General features: G+C 45.3%; 1 long non-coding RNA gene across 1 annotated transcript in view; it reads left to right on the top strand.

Moving 5' to 3' along the window:
- The window catches only part of LOC140468633 (uncharacterized), a 62,286-nt gene that overhangs the window by 20,777 nt on the left and 16,198 nt on the right, over positions 1-25,311 (top strand). Inside the window, exons 4-6 of the long non-coding RNA XR_011955760.1 lie at positions 5,949-6,085; positions 9,915-10,043; positions 16,032-16,146. This is a non-coding gene — a long non-coding RNA (uncharacterized lncRNA). The remainder of the gene's footprint in view (positions 1-5,948; positions 6,086-9,914; positions 10,044-16,031; positions 16,147-25,311) is intronic.

Genomic DNA, 25,311 nt, shown 5'->3' with positions numbered 1-25,311 from the left:
TCCCCATCTCTTAAACCTTGCCTAATCCCCAATATTCTCTTAACACAGCAATCTCTTCCAGACTCTAAATTACTCCTTGTCTATGTAACCTTCTTCAGTCCTTACAAAGATCGATATGTCTGTCACCTCTTCCTGCTTTTAGAACCCTCCCTATAACTATTACCATTTAGTACAGCACTCCCAATCATTGTTCCCTCTTGAAACTCCCATAAACATTTGTATCTCTGAAAACTCATCTGGACTGTCTCAACTTCTCTTTGACAGTTACGTGCTGAGACCTGCTCTATTTCAGTGAAGTAATTAAGTCTTGGTAACACTCACTGTTATAATCTCCCTCCAGCCTTACAGCACTGAGGATCTATAGAAGGTCTTTTCAACCCGACAACCATCTCTGTCTCTGTAATCTCCTCCACTCACCATAATACATTCTGTCTGAGCTCCTCTGTAGTCCACTAAACACTGCCTAACACTGTCTGTATCAGTGTAACCTTCTCCAAAAACACAACCTTCCCTATCTGTGTAAATCCCTACACCAGTCCCTATCCCTCTCAGCTCCGTCTAACAATACAACCCTCCATGTCTGTGTATTCACCTTCAGTCCCTACTCACCTCCCTATCTGTGTAACCTTCTCCATGCATTTTTGCTTCAGTCTCTTCAACTGTCCCTGTCAGTGTAACCTCTTCCAGACCCGAAAACTCCCCTCTCTTTAACTTCCTCAGGCCACATACCCCTCACTATCTATAACCTACTCCTGTCTGAGAAACCTACTTCTGCAAACTGCTCCAACTCTTCAACTCTCCACAAGCTCCTGCAGCACTTACATCCCTCCTTATCTACCAAATCTCTTCCAGTCCTTAAACACCAACAGTCTGTGGAGACCTGACCACCATCCCTATCAGTGTAATCCTCTCAGGTCTCTGCAGTAATCCTGATCTGTCGAACTCACTCCATGCCTGTGCCTCTCCCAATCCAGTCCCTACAAAACCCACTATCTATTTAACACTCTCCTGTCACTATCACCCCCATGTCAATGTAAGCTCCTCCTGTGTCTCCACCATCTACCCATCTCCATAACCTTGTCCAGCTCTTACACCACTATCTGTTTAAACGTCACCCTCCCCTACAACTTCCTCCTTGTTTGTGCTATGCTCCCTTATCTGTGAAATTGTCTCTGACCAAAATTGTTATCGTAGTCTCTGAAAAGAAATCCAGATTCCACAATCTCCATAACCCCCAGAACCTAAGCCTTCCTATGTCTATAAACATCTTCAGTCACGACTACCCTGCATATCTCTTTGTTCTTCCAGTCGATACAAACCTCTTTATCTCTGTAATCTGCTCAGCTCCCTAAAACACTCCCTGTCGGTGATCCAGTCCTGTCCTACAAACATCCTTATCCCTGTAAGCTTCTCCATCCCTCCCAACATTCCCAACTCCATGAACTCCTGCAGGCCCTATAGTTCTCCACATTTCTGTAACCTCCTGTGGCTCTCTGGTCCTTCTTCTCTGTGTAACCTCGTTCAGACCCCATACTCTCCCGCTTCCTGAATCCTCTTCCTGCATTGCAACCAAAACCACATGTTTATGTAATATCCACCAGTGCTTACACCCTCCCCAACTCAGTAACCTTTTGCAGTCCTAACAAAACACCTAAACTGTAAACCTCTCATTTCCCTACAATCCTCCCTCCCTCCCTCCTCAAATACCTTCATCACCATGAAACCTCACAATTACTGAAGCCTCCTTTTGGCACTGCAACCCTCCTAATGTCTACAAAATCCTCCTGTCCTGATATCCCTCCCTATCTCTGTAACCCCCACCATCCTCCAGTGCCCTTCTGGGGAACATGGCAGAGGAGGGAAGATTTGGAGAGTCCGGACCATATTATGGAGGTAGAATTCTGGGGATTACAGATTTGGTCGAATGTCTGTGAAGTGCAGATTATTGGCAAGGATTCTAAAGACAGGAATTATGACTACTTGGGAAACCATAGTTAGATTAGAGACAGTCAGCATGGGTTTGAGAGGGGTAGGTCATGCCACACAAAACTTATTGAATTCTTTGAGGATATGACAGAATACGTTGATGGCTCATTCAAAAAAGAAGGATGCTTTTGGATACAGGATTGGATGGCCCAGAGTAGACAGAGTATGGCAGCAGATGGACAGTATTGATCTTGGAGCTCATTGGCCTGTGGTTTTCTGTAACAGTCGGCTCTGGGACTCTGCTCTTTGGGAGTTTTTATAAATGACTTGGATGTGGATGTTGGAGAGTGAGTTAGTAAGTTTGCCAATAACATGAAGGTCGGTGGAGTGGTGGGGAATGTGGAGGGCTGTTGGAGGTTGCAATGGGATATTGACAGGACGCAGAGCTGGGCTGGAAGTGGCAGATGGAGTTCAATCTGGAAAAGTGTGAAGTGATTCATTCTGGAAGGTTGAATTTGAATACAGAATACAGGGTGAAAGGCAGAATACTTGGCAGTGCGGAGGAACAGAGAGATCATGGGGTCCATGTCAAAATCACCACGCACGTTGGTAGGTTTGTTAAAAAGGCATATGTTGTGTTGGCTTTCCTTAGCAAAGGGGATCAATTTTAAGAGCTGCGAGGTTTTACTGCATCTTTATAGCTTCCTGGTGAGACCACACTTGGAATATTGTGTTCAGTTCTGGCCCCGTCTTTACAGGAAGGATGTGCAAGTTTTAGAGAGCGTACACAGGAGATTTACCAAGATGCTGCCTGGAATGGAGGGCAGTTCTTAGGGAGAAAGGTTGAGGGGGCTAAGGCTTTTCTCATTAGAGTGAAGAAGGGGGCGGGGCGACTTGGTAGAGGTGAACAAGGTGATGCGAGGCACAGAGTGAGTGAATAGTCAGAGACTTTTCCTCCTACGGCATAAATGGCTATTACAAGGGGGTGTAATTTTAAGGTGATTGGAGGATGGATAAGAGGATAGAGAATGGTGGGTGGTTGGAATGCACTGATAATGGTGGTAGTAAAATTAGATACATCCAGGACATTTAATAGACTCTTGGACAGATACATGGATAATAGTAAAATGAAGGGTATGTCGGTTAGTTTGATCTTACATTTGGATAAAAGGTTTGCATGAAATCATGGCTGAAGGGTCTTGGGCTGAACCATTCTGTGTTCTGTGTTATGTCTGGTAAACTGGGTAATAAGCTCAGATCAGTGCAAAAAGAATATGGCATTCAGGAGGAGCTAGTCAACTGCATACAAAAGTTGCTTGACGGTAGGAGACAGAGGGTGATGGGGGACATGTTGTTTTTCTGACTGGAGACATGTGACCAGCGGTGTAGTGGGTCCACTGTTGTTTGTCATTTGGATAAATGGTTTGGATGGGAATATTGGTTTTGTGGTAAGTAAGGTTCTTGGGTGACACTGACATTGGTGGTAAAGTGGTTACTGGTGAAGCTTATATATGACACAACAAGATTAACAGGACTGCTGGGATAGTGGGCTGAAGAATAGCAGATGGGGTTTAATTAGATAAATGTGAAGTGTTCCATTTTGGTGAAACAAACCAGGGTGGGACTTGGACAGTTAATGTTCGGGCCCTGGGTAGTGTTGTCAGTCAGAGACCCAGGGATGCAGGTACACAGTTCTTTGAGTGTGGTGTCCCAGGTAGACAGGCTGGTGAAGCAGGCGTTTGGGATGGTTACCTTCATTGGGGAGAGCATTGAGAGTAAGAGTTGGGATGTCATGTTGTATCTGTAAAATACCATGTTGGGCCCCCATAAAAACATTGTTGATCAGGAGGAAGAACTCATCTAATTCACTAACCTCCTTTAGGGAAGGACATCAAATATTCTAACCTGGTCTGGCCGACATGTGACTCCAGACCGACAGCAATATGGCTGACTCTGAGCTACCCTCTGCGTAATTAGCATTGGGTTCAAAGAATGTTGTTCCAGGCAATGACACCTACATCCCATGAATGAATATATAAAAATACCTATGTCCCTCCGTATCTCTGCAAACCCCTCCAGCTGCAGCAATCCGTACTGGCTTTGTAACACCCTGACCACTCTCTGTAACACTCTCACCACCTCCAGCATCTTCACCTCTCCCTGTTCCTATCATGTCAATGAACCCTGACCGTGGCTCCCCTTCCCACAGCCCCCCCTCCTGCGAGCAGACCCATTGCAATCCATTAACATTTACACCTAAAGCACACTCTCACTTCAGGATTTTAAGTACTTTTTGGTGATCTTCTCACCATCATAATCTAGTATGATCCCTTTTGTCCTGAGTGTGGGATCAGTGGGAATTTCTTGCTGAGGTTTTTACTGTTTCAATGGAGTGTCCTTCTGTTGGGTGTTTTACACTGTTCCTTCAAATGTCTTCCACTGTTCGTTTACAGACACATATTTCAGCCTGTTTACCTTGGTCAGTTCTCCTCTCACACACATGTAATTGGCTATTTTTGTTTTTAGTTGTAGTTTGTCCTTTCTGTGATTCACTTTAAAACTTTATATTTCTTTAAACTGCACTTTATCACAATTTCCCAGAGGATCTCTCCAGGTGACATTACTCATTCACTAAGTTTCATTACACGGTCGCTCTGCGATAGTTATGTCCCTTAACAGTTGCATAATGTGTTTTTCAAAGAAACACTTAAAAAAAATTAACCGAACTCCTTCCAATATCAATGTTGACGGTGTGATTGTCCCAGATTATACAAATATTGAAGATTTCCAAAATTATCACAATGCCTTTGTTAAAAAATTCCAATGAGTTCCTGTTTAATGCAATGGTGAGCAATGAAATGCTGTTTGGTGGCTAAAACTGTTCTGCTGCTTGTGTCCTTGGCAAAGAGTAGCCAGAATGTACATTCAGACTGACTCTACTTCATGATCTGAGGACAAATACTTTCTCTGTAATGCCTTTGTCATCGATTATTGTTAGCGTTGCCCATTTTGCCTGAGTTTTCACAAGATTACGAACCACTGAATATTTTTGTTCACCCTGTATCCATGTCTCCCTGGTGTCTAAATCTCTTTTATCTCTGTGTCACAAATCCATCGACCTTATTGCAGCAACGTTGTCCATTAAAAAAAAACGTAATCTACTCTCTTCCACAATTTTCTGTCACAAACCGATTCCCTGATGTACAGTTTTAGTTAAACTCTGTCCCATCCTGTTCCTTTCTGCTTGTCTTCAGCCACATTCCCATGCTGTTCCATTGCTTCACCTTTTCTCTGTGGATTTGGAAAGCTCCTTTCACCTGCATCCTCTGTGTCAGTTTAATGCCCTGTCCATAAACCTACCGACATGATTGGCCAGGACACTGGTCCCAGCACAGTTCCAGGGGGACCATCCTAATAGATTATTTTTAAAATCAGGTATGGGATGTGTGAGTCTCTGGCTGACCAGCCTTTATTGCCCAACGCCAGAAGCCCTTGAGCTGAGTGACTTGCTCGGCCATTTCAGAGGGTAATTGAGAGGCAAACCCTTTGCTGTGGGGATGTCGTGCAGACCACGTGAGGATGGGCAGATGTCCTTCTCTAAAGGACAAGTGTTTGGATTTGTTGTACATCAGTAATGGTTTCATACTTATTTGTGGATTGTTAATTATTATTTTTAAAATTATTGATTTCAAATGTCTCCTTTTCTGATGGCGGGATTCAATCCTGTCTCCCCTGAACATTAGCTGAGGTTTTGGATACATTCTCTCGCAATAATATCACTAGGCCATGACTTCACCTGCTCACTGGGTGCTCATCCCTGAGCACTGATACCAGGGCATCATGAAGCTAAAGCCATTCTTCCAACATGACTGTGTGATCCTGACATCTTCCAGCAATCTGGGACTATTACTTAATATCGCTCCATTTTCCAGATCTCTGTGGGACTCAGTGCCATTCTCCATGTGTAACCCTCACTGCATCTGTTTAATTTCCCATTCTGTCTATTTCTCTGTCTCCTGTAGGTACTCAGGAAAGTCCTGACTTAATAGCCTTCCCAGCTGCTGGGTGGGTCGTCCATCACCTCATTGAACGCAGTTGGTCTGCCAGAGAGAGACAAAGGGAAAGGAGATCTGGAGCCTTCAATAAATCCTGTAGTGAGGTAAGGTTACCCACAGTGCACAGAGCAAAGAACAATGAGAGGGCTCCAAACATCTGTTAACACAACATGACATAGATACAGTGCTGGAGGGGAGTACAGTACACACACACACCCCAGGCTCAATCACCACACCAATGTAAGTTCTGTTATATTAAAACTCACTACTCTGCAACAGTGTATCTATGGCATGTCTTGTGGTCCAGTGTCTTCTATAATTTTTAATTCCTATAACAGATCCTATCGCTTTCACCTCCTCCCTTCCCGATAGTCCCTCCACATATTTGAAATGTACTGCATTCCAGACTACCATCCCTATCCCTGTAACTTGCTTCAGTGTCTACAACATGCCTTATCTCGGTAGTCTCCTCCTCCAATAAGGTAAAAACAAGGACTGCAGATGGTGGAAACCAGAGTCTAGATTAGAGTGGTGCTGGAAAAGCACAGCAGGTCAGGCAGCATGAGGAGCATGAAATCGACGTTTCGGGCAAAAGCCGTTCATCAGGAACAGAGGCCGGGAGCCTGCAGCGTGGGGAGATAAATGAGAGAGGTGTGGGGATGGGAGAAGGTAGCAAAGAGTACAATGGGTGAATGGGGGTGGGGATGGGGGTGATAGGTCAGAGAGGAGGGTGGAGTGGATAGGTGGGAAGGGAGATAGGCCATTAGGACAGGTCATGAGGGCGGGGCTGAGCTGGAAGGCTGGAGGTGGGGTGAGATGGGGGAAGGGGAAATGAGGAAACTGGTGAAGTCCACATTGATGCCCTGGGGTTGAAGTGTTCCGAGGCGGAAGATGAGGCGTTCTTCCTCCAGGCGTCTGGTGGTGAGGAAGTGGTGGTGGAGGAAGCCCAGGACCTGCATGTCCTCGGCAGACTGGGAGGGGAGTTGAAATGTTGGGTCACAGGGCGGTGGGGTTGATTGGTGTGAGTGTACTAGAGATGTTCCCTAAAGTGCTCTGCTCGGAGGTGTCCAGTCTTCCCAATGTAGACGACACCGCATCAGGAGCAACGGATACAATAAATGATATTGGTGGATGTGCAGGTAAAACTTTGGATGTGGAAGGCTCCTTTGGGGCCTTGGATGGTGGTGAGGGAGGAGGTGTGGGCGCAGGTTTTGCAATTTCTGCAGTGGCAGGAGAAGGTGCCAGGAAGGGAGGGTGGGTTTTGGGGGGGCATGGAACTGACTAGGTAGTCACAGAGGGAATGATCTTTGCGGAAAGTGGAGAGGAGTGGGGAGGGAAATATATCCCTGGTGTTGGGGTCCGTTTGGAGGTGGCGGAAATGCCGGCGGATAATTTGGTTTATGCGAAGGTTGGTAGGGTGGAAGGTGAGCACCAGGGGGTTCTGTCCTTGTTACGGTTGGAGGGGTGGGGTTTGAAGGCGGAGGTGCAGGATGTGGACGAGATGCATTGGAGGGCATCTTTTACCACGTGGGAAGGGAAATTCCGATCTTTAAAGAAGGAGGCCATCTGGTGTGTTCTGTGGTGGAACTGGCCCATCTGGGAGCAGGTACGGCAGAGGCGGAGGAATTGGGAATAGGGGTTGGGAATTTTGCAGGCGGTAGGGTTGGAACATGTGTAATCTAGGTAGCTGTGGGAGACGGTAGGTTTGTAAAAAAAATGTCGGTGTCAAGTCAGTTGTCATTAATGGGGATGGAGAGGTCCAGGAAGGGGAGGGAGGTATCAGAGATGGTCCAGGTAAATATAAGGTCAGGGTGGAATGTGTTGGTGAAGTTGATGAATTGCTCAAACTCCTCGAGGGAGCACGAGGTGGTGCCAATGCAGTCATCAGTGTTGCGGAGGAAGACTTGGGGAGTGGTGCCATTGTAACTACGGAAAATGGACTGTTCTACGTAACCAACAAAGAGACAGGCATAGCTGGGGCCCATACGTGTGCCCATGGCTACCCCTTTGGTCTGGAGGAAGTGGGAGGATTTGAAGGAAAAATTCTTAAGGGTGAGGACAAGTTCAGCCAAACGAATGAGAGTATCGGTGAAAGGGTACTGTTGTGGACGTCGGGAGATGAAGAAATGGAGGACATGAAGGTCCTGGTCATGGTGGATGGAGGTGTAGAAGGATTGGATATCCATTGTGAAGATGAGGCGTTGAAGGCCAGGGAAACGGAAGTCTTGGAGGAGTGGAGGGTGTGAGTGGTGTCTCGAATGAACGTGGGTAGTTCCTGGACTGGGGGATAAGACAATGTCGAGGTAGGCAGAGATGAGTTCGGTGGGGTAGGAGCATGCTGAGACAATGGGTCGGCCAGGGTGGTCAAGCTTGTGGATCTTGGGAAGGAGGTAGAACCGGACAGTGCGGGATCCTGGACAATGAGATTGGAAGCTGTGGGTGGGAGATCTCCTCCTGAGGTGATGAGGTTCTGTATGGTCTGGGAGATGACGGTTTGGTGATGGGAGGTGGGTCATGGTAGAGGGGGTGGTAGGAGGAGGTGTCTTTGAGTTGGCATCATGGCTTCAGCGGTGTAGAGGTCAGTGCACCAGACTACCACTGCACCCCCTTTATCTGCTGGTTTGATGGTGAGGTTGGTATTGGAGCAGAGGAAGTGGAGGGCTGCACGTTGTGATGGTGAGATGCTGGAGTGGGGGAGGGGGTAGATAGGGTGAGGCGGTTAATGTCTCGGTGGAAGTTGGAAATGAAGAAATCGAAGACAGGTAATAGGCCAGCGCGGGGTGTCCAGGTGGATGGAGTATGTTGGAGGTGGGCAAAGGGGTCCTTCATTGTAAAAGTAAACTCTGAGGCGGAGGTGGTGGAAGAAGTGTTCGATGTCACGGCGTATATTAAATTCATTGATGTGTGGACGGAGGGGGATAAAGGTGAGGCCTTTGCTGATGACTGATCATTCGCCCTCAGTGAGGGGGAGGTCAGGGGATTGGTGAAAACTCGGCAGGGCTGGGAGCTGGGACCAGGCGTAGGTGTGGAGATGGGGGAGACGACGGAGCCTGTAACTGGAGTGGGTGTGGTGTTAGGGGGAATGGGCATGGAGTCATGAGCAGGGGTGCTGTTCCCCTCAGGGTTCTGGGGGCAGGGATGGTGACGGTGGGACCTGGGGGTGGTGTCAGCAGAATGCAGATGAGTGGCGTTGGTGAGGGCGGAAGTGGTGGCAAGCACAGCAGTGGGGGGGGTGTGGAAGTCACTGAGTGTGTGACATCAGCTATGATGTGAGGGGCGGAAGTGATGTCACTTGTGGTGTATGAGGAATTGTGAGGGGCGGAAATGGCATTTTCTTTATTTTAACCAATAATTTCCTGTCACAAATCTGTTTGACAATGTCATATTTGAATTAAACTCAGTCCCTTACTCTTTCTTTCTTTTGGTCTTCATTCACATCTCCAGCGTGTTCGAATATTTCAACCTTTCTCTTTGGACTTGGGAATTTCCATTCACCTGAGATCTGTTCCCCTCCTCATCTGTGTCCGTGAAAAGCACAGTGCTTAATCCTGGTACCTGAGGAGCCTATCCCAATAAAATAGCTCAGTCCTCCCTGAGTACTGGTAACAGTGCTCACTGGTCTGAACCACTTCTGATGATACCATTGTGTGATCCTGATCCATTCCTGCACTCTGCTAATATCACTGTCTCTCTCCATGTGCTATCCCTCACTGTGTGGGTCTAATTGCTGCCTCTGTCAGTGTCTCTCGCTCTTGCAGCTACTCCAGATCCTGCGCCAACAGCATTCTCCACTCCAGAGGGAAGCAACTGGTCAGGCCATGGATGGAGACTGGGGATTTCCAGATCTCTGTGGGACTCAGTGCCATTCTCCATGTGTAACCTTCATTGCATTTGTCTAATTTCCCATTCTGTCCACTTCTCTGTCTCCTTTAGGTATTCCTGATGTCCCTGACTCAGCAGAATTCCCAACTCTTAACTCGTCCATCACCACATTGAAGACAGTTTGTCAGCCAGAGAGAGATGGAGAGTGAGATCTGGAGCCTTGTGTAAATCCTGCAGCCGGTAAGATCACTCACAGTAAACAGCACAGGGTGGAGTTAGTGGACTTTAATTCAGACCCTGAGGGCATGATGTAGGAATAATGCTGGGCAAGGAACATAAAAAATTCTCAGGCTTCATTATCACAATCTTGTCTGTAAATTCATCTGTTCCACAGAACCCTCCCTATGTCTGTCAGTTTCTCCATTGTCTGTTTCATTGATACTACTTCCCCTATCTCTATCAGCCCCTACAATCCTGCTTATTCCTGTAAGCTCCTCCTACCACGACAACTCTCCAAGTTTCTGCCTTTGCCTTTAATCCCGGGTTCTGTCACATCTCTCCTTAACTGAAGAAAAACAACTCTTCAGTTCCTTAAGCCATCCTGGTCAGTGTAGTCCTTTCCAGACCTGAAAAACCTCCCTGTCTTTGTGACTTCTTTGAACTCCTACTACCTTCATGATCTCTGTAAGCTTCTCGTCACGACAACTAAAAAGCGCTGCACCTCAGTAACCTCCTCCAGCTGTTAGACTCCGCCTTGTCTCTGGGCACAAAGCAGAGTGACCCTGCTTCTCTCATAAATTAGTTTCTGCATTTCTAATGATGACAATGAACTCTTCCTGTCTCTAAAACGCACTCAGTCTCTGTAAACTCTGCTGGTCCCGATTGATGTAATTTTCTTCGGTAGCTATAAACCTTTATACCTTTAATCTCCTCCAGACGCGACCACACACAGTTTATTTCTATAACCTCTATGAGTGATAGAGTCATAGAGATGTACAGCACGGAAACAGACCCTTCGGTCCAACCCGTCCATGCCAACTAGATATCCCAACCCAATCTAGACCCACCTGCCAGCACCCAGCCCATATTCCTCCAAACCCTTCCCATTCATATACCCATCCAAATGCCTCTTAAATGTTGCAATTGTACCATCCTCCACCACATCCTCTGGCAGCTCATTCCATACACGTACCACCCTCTGCATGAAAAAGTTGCCTCTTAGGTCTCTTTTATATCTTTCCCCTCTCATCCTAAACCTATGCCTTCTAGTTCTGGACTCCCTGACCCCAGAGAAAAAACTTTGTGTATTTATCCTATCCTATCCATGCCCCTCATAATTTTGTAAACCTCTGTAAGGTCACCCCTCAGCCTCCGAAGCTCCAGGGAAAACCGCCCCAGCCTGTTCAGCCTCTCCCTGTAGCTCAAATCCTCCAACCCTGGAAACATCCTTGTAAATCTTTTCTGAGCCCTTTCAGGTTTCACAATTCTTCCGATAGGAAGGAGGCCGGAATTGCACAAAATATTCCATCAGTGGCCAAACCAATGTCCTGTACAGCCACAACATGACCTCCCATCTCCTGTACTGAATACTCTGACCAATAAAGGAAAGCATACCAAATGCCGCCTTCACTATCCTATCTACCTGCGACTCTACTTTCAAGGAGCAATGAACCTGAACTCCAAGGTCTCTTTGGTCAACAACACTCCCTAGGACTTTACCATTACGTTTATAAGTCCTGCTAAGACTTGCTTTCCCAAAATGCAGCACATCGCATTTTTCTGAATTAAACTGCATCTACCAGTTAGCCCATTGTCCCATCTGGTCCAGATCCTGTTGTAACCCTCTTCGTTGTCCACTATACCTCCAATTTTGGTGTCATCTTTAAACTTACTAACTGTACCTCTTATGCTCGCATCCAAATAATTTATGTAAATGACAAAAAGTAGAGGGCCCAGCACTGATCCTTGTGTCACTGCACTGGTCATAGGCCTCCAGTCTGAAAAACAGCCCTCCACCACCACCCTCTGTCTTCTACCTTTGAGCCAGTTCTGTATCCAAATGGCTAGTTCTCCCTGTATTCCATGAGTTCTAACCTTGTTAATCAGCCTCCCATGGGGAACCTTGTCGAATGCCTCCATATAGATCACATCTATCACTCTGCCCTCCTCAATATTCTTTGTTACTTCTTCAAAAAACTCAACTCAATCAAGTTTATGAGACATGATTTCCCACGCACAAAGCCATGTTGACTATTCCTAATCAGTTCTTGCCTTTCCAAATACATGTGCATCTTGTCCCTCAGGATTCCCTCCAACAAATTGCCCACCACCGAGGTCAGGCTCACCGGTCTATAATTCCCTGACTTGTCTTTACCACCCTTTTTAAACAGTGGCACAACGTTTGCCAACCTCCAGTCTTCTGGCACCTCACCTGTGACTATCAATGATAGAAATATCTCAGCAAGAGGCCCAGCAATCACTTCTCTAGCTTCCCACAGAGTTCTCGGGTACACCTGATCAGTTCCTGGGGATTTATTCACCTTTAACTGTTTCAAGACATCCAGCACTTCCTCCTCTGTAATCTGGATATTTTGCAAGATGTCACCATCTATTTCTCTACAGTCTATAAATTCCATATCCTTTTCCACAGTAAATACTGATGCAAAATATTCATTTAATATCTCCCCCATTTTCTCCGGCTCCACACAAAGGCCGCCTTGCTGATCTTTGTGGGGCCCTATTCTCTCCCTAGTTACCCTATTTCCCTTAATATATTTGTAAAAACCCTTTGCATTCTCCTTAATTCTATTTGTCAGACCTATCTCATGTCCGCGTTTTGCCCTCCTGATTTCTGTCTTAAGTACACTCCTACTTCCTTTATACTCTTCTAAGGATTCACTCGATTTATTCTGTCTATACCTGACATATGCTTCCTTCTTTTTCTGAACCAAACACTCAATTTCTTTAGTCATCCAAAATTCCCAATACTTACCAGCCTTCCCTTTCACCCTGACAGGAATGTACTTTCTCTGGACTCTTGTTATCTCATTTCTGAAGGATTCCCATTTTCCAGCCGTCCCTTTACCTGCGAACATCTGCCTCCAATCAGCTTTCAAAAGTTCTTGCCTAATACCGTCAAAATTGGTCTTTCTCCAATTTAGAACATCAACTTTTAGATCTGGTCTATCCTTTTCCATCACTATTTTAAAACAAATAGAATTATGGTCGCTGTCCCCAAAGTGCTCCCCCACTGACAACTCACTCTCCTGCCCTGCCTTATTTCCGAACAGTAGGTGAAGTTTTGCACCTTCTCTCGTAGGTACATCCACATACTGAATCAGAAAATTGTCTTGTACACACTTAAGAAATTCCTCTCCAACTAAACCTTTAACACTATGGCAGTCCCAGTCAATGTTTGGAAAGTTAAAATCCCCTACATAACTACCCTAGTATTCTTACAGATAGCTGAGATCTCCTTACAAGTTTGTTTGGCAATTTCCCTTTGATTATTGGGGCGTCTGTAATACAATCCTAATAAGGTGATCATCCCTTTCTTATTTCTCAGATCCACCCAAATAACTTCCCTGGATGTATTTCTGGGAATATTATCCCTCAGCACAGCTGTAATGCTATCCCTGGTTCACTTACGTCCTTTAGAGAAGACCATCTGACATTCCAACCTGGTCTGGCCTGCACGTGACACCAGACCCACAGCAATGTGGCTGACTCTGTGCTCTACTCTGGTTAATGGGCAGTGGGGCAAAGAATGTTGGTCCAATCAGTGACATCCTCATCCCATGAATGAATAAATAAAACTACATATATCCCTCCCTTCCTCTGCAAACCCCTCCAGCTGCAGCAATCTGTACTGGCTTTGTAACACCGTTCAGTCCCTGACCACTCTCTGTAACACTCTCACCACCTCCAGCACCTTCAGCTCTCCCAGTTCCTTTTGGGACATAAAACCTTGACGGTTATTCCCTCTTCCATCTGACCACCTCCTGCGAGCAGACCCTTTGCAATCCCTTTAAAACTCACTCCTAAGACATTCTCTCACTTCAGGATTTTAAGTCCTTTTTGGTGATCCTCTAAGCCCGATAATCTAATATGATCCTTTTTACTTGAGTGAGGGACCGATGGGGATTTCTTGCTGAGGATTTTTCTGATTCAATGGAATGTCCTTTTGTTGATGTTTTACACTGCTCCTTCAAATGTTTTCCACTGTTCATTGACAGGCACATATTTCAGTCTGTTTCGCCTGTTTACCTTGGTCAGTTCTCATCTCAAACTCATGTAATTGGTTATTTTTGTTTCTAGTTGTAGCTTGTCCTTTCTGTGATTCACTTTAAAACTTTTTATATTTATTTAAACTGCACTTTATCACAATTTCCCAGAGGATCTCTCCAGGTGACATTACTTATTCACGAAGTTTCATCACACAATGGTAACTCTGAGATAGTTATGTCCCTAGCCAGTTGTACAATTTGTGATTCAAAGAAACACTGAAAACTAATTCTCTGAACTCCTCTTCCAATATAACTCTTGCCAGTGTGACTGTCCCACATTTTGTGAATATTTATTTTTCCCAAAATTATCACAATGTGTTTGTTAAAAAAATTCCAATGAGCTCCTGTTTAATGCAGTGATGAGCAATGGAATGCTGTTCGGTGGCTAAAACTGTTCTGCTGCTTGTGTCCTTGGCAAGTGATAGCCAGGATTTACATCCAGACTGACTCTACTTCATGATCTGAGACCAAATGCTTTCTCTGTAATGCCTTTCTTCGTGTAACCCATTTTGCCTGAGTTTCTGCAAGATTGTGAACCATTGAATATTTATGCCCACCTTTTGTTCACCCTGTAACCATGTCTCTCTGGTGTCTAAACCTCTTTTATCTCAGTGTCACAAATCCATCTGCCTTATTGATAAGACTTCGTCCATTCAAAAAAAAACATAATTGACTCTTTCCCACAATTTCCTGTCACAAACCTATTCACTGATGTACACTTTTAGTTAATCGCTGTCCCATCCTGTTCCTTTCTGATTGTCTTCAGCCACATCCCCATACTGTTCTGATGCTTCACCTTTTCTCTTTGGATTTGGAAAGCTCCTTTCACCTGGACCCTGTCCCTGTCTCTGTCAGTTTAAAGACCTGTCAATAAACCTACTGACATGAATGGCCAGGACACTGGTCCCAGCACGGTTCCAGTGGGACCATCCTATAGGATTTTTTTTATAAATCAGGTAGGGGATGTGGGTGTCTCTGGCTGACTAGCCTTTATTGCCCAGCCGAGCTGCCCTTGAACTGAGCAGCTTGCTTGGCCATTTCAGAGGGCAATTGAGAGGCAAACACTTTGCTGTGGGTATGTCGTGCAGACCACGTGAGGATGATCAGGTCTCGTTTTCGAAAGGACAAGTGGGCGGCACGCTGGCTCAGTGATTAGCACTCCTGCCTCACAACACCAGGGTCCCAGGTTCTATTCCAGCCACGGGCGACTGTGTGGAGTTTGCACATTCTCCCCATGTCTGCGTGAATTGCCTCCCGATGCTCTGGTCAGGCGAATTGGCCATCCGAAATTGCCCATAATGTTAGGTGTATTAGGTCGAGGGAGAAGGGTCTGAGTGGGTTACTCTTTGGAGGGATGGCATGGACTGGTTGGGTCGAAAGGCCTGTTTCCACACTGTAGGGAATCTAATCTAAGGGATTGTGACTTTTGTACATCAGCAATGGTTTCATATTTGTTTATGGATTGTGAATTGCTATTTTTAAAATTATTGATTTTAAATTCCACCATATCTTATGATGGGATTCAAACCTGCCTCCCCTGAACATTAGCTGAGGTTTTGGATAAATGCCCTAACAATAATGTTACTAGGCCATCATTTCACCTGCTCACTGGTTGCTCATCCCTGAGCACTGATACATGAAGCTAAACCCATTCTTCCAACATGATTGTATGATCCTGAAGTCTTTCAGCACGCTGGTGATATCACTGTCTCTCTCCATGTGGTATCCCTCACTGTGTGTGTCTAATTGCTGCCTCTGTCAGTGTCTCTCGCTATTGCAGCTACTCCAGATCCTGGGCCAACAGAATTCTCCACTCCACAGAGACGCAACACCACAGGCCAGAGATGGAGTTTGGGATTTTCTGTGGGGCTCATTTCCATTCTCCTTGTGTAACCCTCACTGCATCAGTCTAATTTCCCATTCTGTCCATCTCTTCCTGTAGGTACTCAGTAAGTTGCTAACTCAACTGCTGTGTGTCTCATCCATCACCTCATTGAAGATGGTTGGTCAGCCAGAGAGACAAAGGGCAGGGAGACTTCAATAAATCCTGCAGTGAGGTAAGATCACTCACAGTGCACAGAGCAGAGGGCAGTGAGAGGGCTCCAAACATCGCTAACAAGACATGACATCGATACAGTGCTGGATGGGGAGCACAGTATAGACACACCCCATGCTCAATGACCACATCTACTTTAACTTATGTTGCATTGAGACAGAATGGGGAGTTCATAGTTATCAATCCAGTCCTGTGCTGTCTTAGTGAGCATCAGGACAACAGAGGGGAAAGCAGGCCTCTGACGAGAGGTTGTGAATGCTGCCTGGGATCTTTCTGTTCTGTGTTCTCCCTCCAACACTGTACTAAGACTCACTACTCTGCAACACCGTATCTGTGGCATGGCTTGTGCACCAGTGTCTTCAGTAATTTTTAACTCCTACAATAGTCCCTGTCCCTGTAACTTCCTCCCTTCCCGATAGTCCCTCCACATATTTGAAATGTACTGCATTCCAGACGACCATCCCCATCACTGTAACTTGCTTCAGTGTCTCCAACATGCCTTATTTTGGTACACTTATCCTCTTTAACTGGATACAGAGCGATACAGCACGGAAACAGAACCTGTGGTCCAACTCCTCAATGCTGCCCATGTTACCTAAACTGAATGAGTCTCATTTGCCTGCATTTGGCCCTTATCTCTTCAAACCTTTTCCTCTCCATGTACCTACCCAAATGTCTTTTCCATGCTGTAATTGTTCTTGTTTCTCCCATATGCCTGAGGCAGTCTGTTCCATCTATGCACCATCCTCTGTGAATAATATTCCCCCTCAGCTCCCTCTTTAAATCCTTGCTCTCTCACCTCCCGTTTATACCCTCTAGTTTTGGACTCACCTACCCTTGGTTATTCACCATTCTTAGAGTCACCCCTTGGCCTCCTCTGCCCAAGGGAAATATTTAGGACAATGTTACAAATATCTCCAATGTATGTAACAAAGTGCTGGCCAATGTCAGCAAATGTGCCAAATGTCGCTTTCCCCACCTTGTCCACCTGTGATGCCACTTCCGAGGAACAATGTAACTTGCACCCCCTGCTCTCTCTCACTCTCTCTCACTCTCTCTCACTCTCTCTCTCTCTCTCTCTCTCTCTCACTCTCTCTCTCACTCTCTCTCTCACTCTCTCTCTCACTCTCTCTCTCACTCTCTCTCTCACTCTCTCTCTCACTCTCTCTCTCACTCTCTCTCTGTGTTCAACAACTCTGGCCAGAGCCCTTCCATTAACTGTATTAGTCCTCCCTGGTTTGTCTTAACAAAATCCAACACCTGAATTAAACTCCATCTTTCATTCCTTGGTCCACTGGCCCAGTTGGTCAAGATCTCCTTTGATAACCGTATTTACTGCCCACGACACCATTCATTTGATCATCAACAAACTTTCACACAATCACTCCTATATTTTCAACCAAATTGTTTATGTCGATGATGCCCATCAGTGGGCCCAGCCCTGATCCTTTCTTCAATAATGGAATCAAACCATATTCTTGTCATAGACCCATACAGCATGGAAACTGACCCTTCAGGTGATACCCACCATAATCTAAAACTAAACTCTTCCCAGCTGCCTGTTGCTGGCCCATATCACTCCAACCCTTCCCTATTCACCTGTTTATCCAAATATCTTTTAAATGTTGTAATTGTACCCACATCAACCCCTTTCTCAGGAAGTTCATTCCACACTCAAACCACCTTCTGTGTAGCAAATTGCCCCATATCTTTTTTTGAACATCTCTCTCCTCTAACCTTAAAAATGTGGCCCCTCCTCTTGAGACTCTCCCATCCTGAGGAAAAGGCAACTACCATTAAATTGATCTATATACCTCATTTTTTTTTCATAAACCTTTATAGCATCATGTCTCAACCTCCAGGCTCTAGTGAAAAAAAGACTCAGCCTATCCAGCCATTTTTCAGAACTCAAGCCTTCCATACCCAGCAATATCCTGGTAAATCTCTTCTGAATATCCTGCAGCTTTATGATATCCTCCCTGTTAACTGGGTGACCAGAACTGGACAGAGTATTGCAGAACAGGCCTCTCAAATGTCTTTGCAATCTCAACATGACGTCCCAAATCCTACACTCAATGGACTGAGCCATAGTCAGGCATGCCAAGCAGTGTCTTATCCATCCTGTGATGCAAACTTCAAGAATTATGTACCTGAACCCGGAGTGCCCTCTGATCTAAAACACGAACCGAGGCCTTAACATTAATTGTATAAGCTCTACCCTTGTTTGTTTTACAAAATGCATTACCTCGTATTTATTCAGATTGAATTCCATCTCTAGTTTTTCAGCCCATTCACTCCCTTCATCAAGATCCCTTTGTAATCTCAGAAAACCTCCTTCACTGTCCATGATGCCACCCTCCAGCCTGCCAGCCCATCACACATGGCTGTCAGTAGTACACATACCTTTGCTAGGGGCTCCACAATTTCTTCCCTAGCATCCCACATTGTCCTGTGATACACTTAATCAGGTTCTGGGACTTGCCATAGCTTTGTGTTTTAAAACCTCCAGCACCACCTCTTCTATAACATGCACTCTTTTCAAGTCATAGAGATATACAGCACAGAAATAGAACCTTCGGTCCAAACTCGTCCAGGCTTACCAGAAGATCTAAATAAATCATTCCCTTTTCCAGCATTTGGCCCATATACGTCTACACCCTTACTATTCAGATGCCCATCCAGATACCTTTTAAATGTTGTCATTGTATCAGTCTCCACTACTTTCTTTCTCAGCTCATTCCATACACACATCACCATGTGTGTGAAGAAGCTGTCCCTTCAGTCCCTCTGTAAACCATTCACCTCTAACCTTAAACCTATGCCCTCTAGTTTTGGACTCCCCACCTTCTGGGAAAAGGCCTTGTATGCTTACCCTATCCATACCGCTCATGTTCATATAAACCTCTGTAAGGTCATCCCTCAGTCTCCGATTCTCCAGTGACAGTAACGCCAGCTTATTCAGCAACAACCCGGGCAATATCTTGTTAATCTATTCTGAGCCCTTTCAAGTTTCACAACATCCTTCCTGTAGCAGAGAGACTGGAATTGCAGAGTACTCCAATTGTGGTCTAATCTATTACTTATTTATTATTTATTGAGTACCAGCCTCAATCTTCTTACTGGCCTTACGTTTACTTAAGGTCCAACACCCTGCCAGACTAGGTTATATCCACTCAAGTAGCTCGAGCAATTCACCCCACCAGGATATGGGTCCCTCTCCCGCTCCCAGTTGAGGTGCCTTTCCCATCCTGTCTCCCTGTGCTGACACCTTCAGGGATCTATGGACTTATCCACCAAGGTCCCTGTATTCCTCAGTACTCCGCAAGGACCTACCGTTTATTATGTCTGTACTTCTCTTATCGTACCTCCCACAGAGTATTACCTCACTTCAATCAGAACTAAACTCTGCTTCGATTATCATCTGATCGACGTTGGACTACAGACTGAGACCATCCTCCTCACTGTGAACAACACCCTCATCTTTCATGTCATCTGCAAATGAACTAATGATACCTTCTGCTTTCACATCTGAGTTATTAATGTTCAATGGTTCCTGCACAGATCTCTGTGGTACATCCACTGGTGAAAGTATTCTATCCACCAATTTTGCATCCAATTGCCAACTTGCCTTGGAACCCAGTCCTTTTGGACCAGCCTTCCAGTTATTCAAGTCCATGTAAACCACATCATCTGCACAGCCCTCATCAATATAATTAAGCACCATTTCAAAAAGACTGGACTGAATTCCTCAGACAGTATCTTCCTCTGCCAAATCCGTGATGACTAAGCCGAGTTGATCCTTACCTTTCCAAGTGTTGATTCATCCCCACAGTAGTTTCCAATAATTTCCCTCCCCCTGCTGTCAGACTATCTGCTCTGTAATTACCTGGCCTATCCCTGCTGCCCTTCTTGAACAAAGGAACCACATTACCGATCCTCCAGTCATTCAGCACTTCACCTGTGGCCAGCAAAGTATGATATTTATCCACCAGGGCCCCAACAACCTCTGGGTAATTCGCATGGGGCCAAAGAATGCTGGTCCAGGCAGTGACACCCACATCCCATGAATGAATAAGTAAAAATCCATATGTCCCTCCCTACCTCTGCAAACCCCTCCAGCTGCAGCAATCCGTCCTGGCTTTGTAACACCGTTCAGGCCCTGACCACTCTCTGAAACACTCTCACCACCTCCAGCACCTTCACCTCTCCCTGTTCCTATCGTGTCATTAAACCCTGACAATGATTCCCCTTCCCACTGCCCTCGTCCTGCTAGCAGACCCTTTACAATCCCTTTAAAACTTACTCCTAAAACTCTCTCTTACTTCAGGATTTTATGTACTTTGTGGTGATCTTCTCAGCCTCATAACCTAATATGATCCATTTTGTTCTGAGTGAGGGACCGGTGGGGATTTCTTGCTGAGTTTTTATCTGTTTCAGTGGAATGTCCTTTTGTTGAGTGTTTTGCACTGTTCCTTCAAATGTTTTCCACTGTTCATTTACAGACACACATTTCAGTCTGTTTAGCCTGTTTACCTTGGTCAGTTCTCATCTCAAACCCACGTAATTTGCTATTTTTGTTTCTAGTTGTCCTTTCTGTGATTCGCTTTAAAACTTTATATTTCTTTAAACTGCACTTTATCACAATTTCCCTGTGGATCTCTCCAGGTGACATTACTCATTCACTATGTTTTATCACATAACAGTCTCTCTGAGACAGTTACGTCCCTCGCCAGTTGCACAATGTGTTATTCTCAGAAACACTGAAAAAAATTCTCTGAACTCCCCTTCCAATATCACTGTTGTCAGTGTGATTGTCCCAGACTTTGTGAATATTGACGTTTAACTAAATGTTCACCATGCCTGTATTAAACATTCCAATGAATTCCTATTTATTGCAGTGATGAGCCATGAAATGCTGTTCGGTGGGTGGTCTAAAACTGTTCTGCTGTTTGTGTCCTTGGCAAGTAGTAGCCAGAATTAACATTCAGACTGACTCTACTTTATGATCTGTTGCCAAATGCTTTCTCTGTAATGCCTTTCTTACCCATTATTGTGAGCGTCGTCCATTTTGCCTGAATTTGCACAAGGTTGTGATCCATTGAATATTTACGTTCCACCTTTTGTTCGCCCTGTAACCACATCTCTCTGGTGTCTCAATCTCTTTTATCTCTGTGTCACAAATCCATCTACCTGGTTACAGAGACTTTGTCCATTCATAAAAACACATAATTTACTCGTTCCCACAATTTCCTGTCACAAATGGATTTGCTGATCTCCAGTTTTAGTTAAACTTTGTCTCATCCTGTTCCTTTCTGTTGTCTTCGGTCACATTCCCACGCTGCTCTGATGCTTCACCTTTTCCCTTTGGATTTGGAAAGCTCCTTTTACCTGAAGCCTGTCCCTGCATACTCTCTGTCAGTTTAAAGCCCTGTCCATAAATCTACCAATGTGATTGGCCAGGACATTGTTCCACTGGAACTGTGCTGGGACCAATCTGAATGGATTTTTAAAAAAATCAGGTATGGGATGTGGGTGTCTCTGTCTGACTAGCCTTTATTGCCCATCCCTTGCTGCCCTTGAGCTGAGCAGCTGGCTCACCCATTTCACAGGGTCATTGAGAGGCAAACACTTTGCTATGGGGATGTCGTGCTGACCACATGAGAGTGAACTGGTGTCTTTCTCTGAAGGTCAAGTGTTTGGATTTTTTATCAATATTTATTTATGGATTGTTAATTCCAATTTTTAAAACATATATTCATTTAAAATTCCACGTGGTTAGAAGTTCGAAAGAAGGGGGTGGTCACTTTGTTGGGACTGTATTGTAGACTGTTGTAGACCCAACAGATACCAGAGGAGCAGCTGTGTAGAGAGATTGTAGATAACTATAGGAATAATAGAGGAGTGCAGGCTGGAGATTTTAATATTCCCTGTATTGACTGGGCCACCTCGAGTATAAAAAGAACTGGACGGAGGGCAATTTTTCAAATGTGTCCAAGGAAGGTTCCTAAATCAATATGCAGAGGGTCCTACTCTACTCAGGCAGGTGTAACACTGGACCTCCCCTCAGAAAACGAGGTCGAGCAAGTGACTGAAGTGTCATTCAGAGAGCACTTTGGGTCCAGTGCCCACAACAGTCTTCGTTTTAACATAATTATGGAAAAAGATCAGCAGGTCCACAGATTGAAGAGGAATACTGGAAAAGGGCCAGGTTTGGGGCCATTCTGCAGGATCTGGCCAGCGTCAATGCCGTGAATTTAAAATTGCACAATGCCCAGCTAAAATCCAACTCGCTTTGGAAGGGCTGGTGATCACTGTAACAGGTGGAAGGCTTAAACTAAATTTGTTTGATATTATATTCCATGACACTGCCATCCTGTTGCTATAAATTCTGTACTGTTAGGATTGTGCTCCCCAACCACCTGATGAAGAAGCAGTGTTCTGAAAGCTAGTGCTTTCAAATAAACCGGTTGGACTGGAACCGAGTGTCGGTGATTTTTAACTTAGTACACCCCCAGTCCGACACCGGCACCTCCACATTATGATTCTAATCGATTGGGTGAGTCTGGTTGAAGGAAAAGGAACAACTGGCAAATGGGAGGCTTTTCAAAGTGTGATCTCAAGAATCCAGGACCAGTATGCCCCATTGGGGTAAAGGGAAAAGCTGGCAGGGTTAGGGATCCTTGGCTGATGAGGGATAATAAGGTTCTGGTCTTGAAATGAAGACTGCATGCATTGGGTTTAAGATTTCCATATCTACATATTCTTAAAGACACGATCAATCTGTGGAGACCGTACAATCCTCTCAGTCCCTGTAATACTCCCAATCTGCAGAAGTCATTCCAATGCCTGTGACTCTTTCAATACAGTTCCTACAAGACCCTCTATCTATGTGATATCTTTTCATTGCCAGCACCCACCCTGTCAATGTAAGCTCCTCCAGTGTCTCCATCCATCTAATCATTTTCATAATCTCCTCCAACTCTTACATGTGTAAACATCACCCTCCCCTACAACCCTTCCCACTCTGACCAAACTGGAGGAGGTTACTAATGCTCCCTAATCTGTGAAAGTGTCTCCAACCAAAATTGCTGTCTTTATCACTTGGAGAATCTGTCTAATTCCACACCCTCTTTATCTAAATAACCTGCAGACCCTAAGCCTTCCTGTGTCTATAAACATCTTCAGTCCCGACTACCCTCCATACGTCTATTTGTTTTTCCAATCTGTACAACCCACTTTATCTCTGTACTCGGCTCCATTCACCTGAAACATTCCTGTCTGTGTAAAACACCCCATCCTACCAACATCCTTATTCCTGTAAACTGCTCCATTCCTCCCAACCTCCCCATCTCCATGAACTCCTGTCGGCCCGACAGCTCTCCACATTTCTGTAACCTCCTGTGGCTCTATGCTCTTCCCTCCCTGTGAAAGCACCTCCAGTCCCCACAATTCTTGCAGTCTGGTCATCTGCTGCAGATCAGACCATTGCTGTCTCTGTTACCTCATACAACTTTAGCAACGCCTCCTATTTGTGTCACTTCATTCAGATCGCATCCTCTCCCGCTTCCCGAAACCTCTTGCTGCCATCTTAACCCTTGCTATTTAGAACATGGAATAGCACATTCCAGTACAAGCTCTTCCACCCACAATATTGTGCTGACCTTTTATCCTACTCTGAAGATGAAACGAACCTACATACCTTACATATTACTATCATTGTTGTGCCTATCCAAGAGTTGCTTAGATGTCTGCAATGTGTCTGAATCTACTACCACGGCTGGCAGTCCATTCCACACACTCACCACACTCTGTGCAAATAACGTACCAGTCCCGTCCATGCCGACAGGATATCCCAACCCAATCTAGTCCTACCTGCCAGCACCTGGCCCATATCCCTCTGATATCTAAGCTAAACCTTCCGCCAGTTACCTTAAACTTATGTCCCCTTGTGATAGCCATTTCTCCATGTGAAGTAGTCTCTGGTTATCCACTCTATCTATCCCTCTCATTCCCTTGTCCACCTCTATCAAGTCACCATTCTTCCTCCTTCGCTGTGATCAGAAAAGCCCTAGCTTCCACTACCTACCTTCTATGGGCATGCCCTCCAGTCCAGGCAGCATCCTGCTAAATCTCCTCTGCACTGTCTTTAAAGCTTCCACGTCCTCCCTATAATGAAGCGAACAGAACTGTTCACAATATTCGAAGTGTGGTCTAACTGGGGTTCTGTAGAGCTGCAGCAAAATCTCACATCTCTTAAATTCAATCCCCCTGCTAATGAAAGCCAACACACCATCCACCTTCTTAACAGCCTGTCAACTTGGGTGGGATCCTGAGGGACACAGGATCCCTTTGTTCCTGATCGCTGCTAAAAATCCTGCCTTTAACCACATACAGGTTTTCTGCAGAATCCTCCAATCTAAAACTATTCCTATCTTTGTAAGTTCGTCCAGTCCCTATAACACTCATTAACTGTGAAACCTCCTCAAGTCCATATATTCCTAATGTCTGCAAAATCCTCCCGTCCTGATGTCCCTCCGTATCTCTGTAACCCCCACCATCCTCCAGTGCCCTTCTGGGGAACATTGCAGAGGAAGGAGGAGTTGGAGAGTCTGGACCATGTTACAAGGTATGAAGGGCTGCAGAACTTGGAGGATGGTACAAATGTTGAAAGGGACGTGGGTCTTGAAGAAGGTTAGGTGTTCCGGGATTCATTGAACCTGTAGGATAGGACAAGGGATGGCTTGTGGAACCTGGAGGATATTATGATTTGAACCACAGGTAATTTTTGATTGGACCGTTCAGCCAATCTTCCAGTCATAGAGATGTACAGCATGGAAACAGACCCTTCATTCCAACCCAGCCATGCCGACAGGGTATTCCAACCCAATCTAGTCCCACCTGCCAGTACCTGGCCTATCTCCCTCCAAACCCTTTCTATTCATATATCCATCCAAATGCTTCTTAAATGTTGCAATTTTACCATCTGTAAGACTGGCTGAAAGATCCAATCAAACATTACCTGTGGTTCAAATCATAACATCCTCCAGGTTCCCAACCCATTCATGGTCCCATCCTGCAGATCAGATATCCCAACCCAATGTAGTCCCACCTGCTAGCACCCGGCCCATCTCCCTCTAAACCCTTCCTATTCAACTACCCATCCAGA

The sequence above is a fragment of the Chiloscyllium punctatum genome, chromosome 47 (assembly GCF_047496795.1).
Source record: "Chiloscyllium punctatum isolate Juve2018m chromosome 47, sChiPun1.3, whole genome shotgun sequence".
In the NCBI taxonomy this organism is placed as follows: Eukaryota; Metazoa; Chordata; class Chondrichthyes; order Orectolobiformes; family Hemiscylliidae; genus Chiloscyllium; species Chiloscyllium punctatum.
Note: the sequence above shows the minus strand (reverse complement) of the source record. Positions and strands in the feature narration are given on the sequence as shown.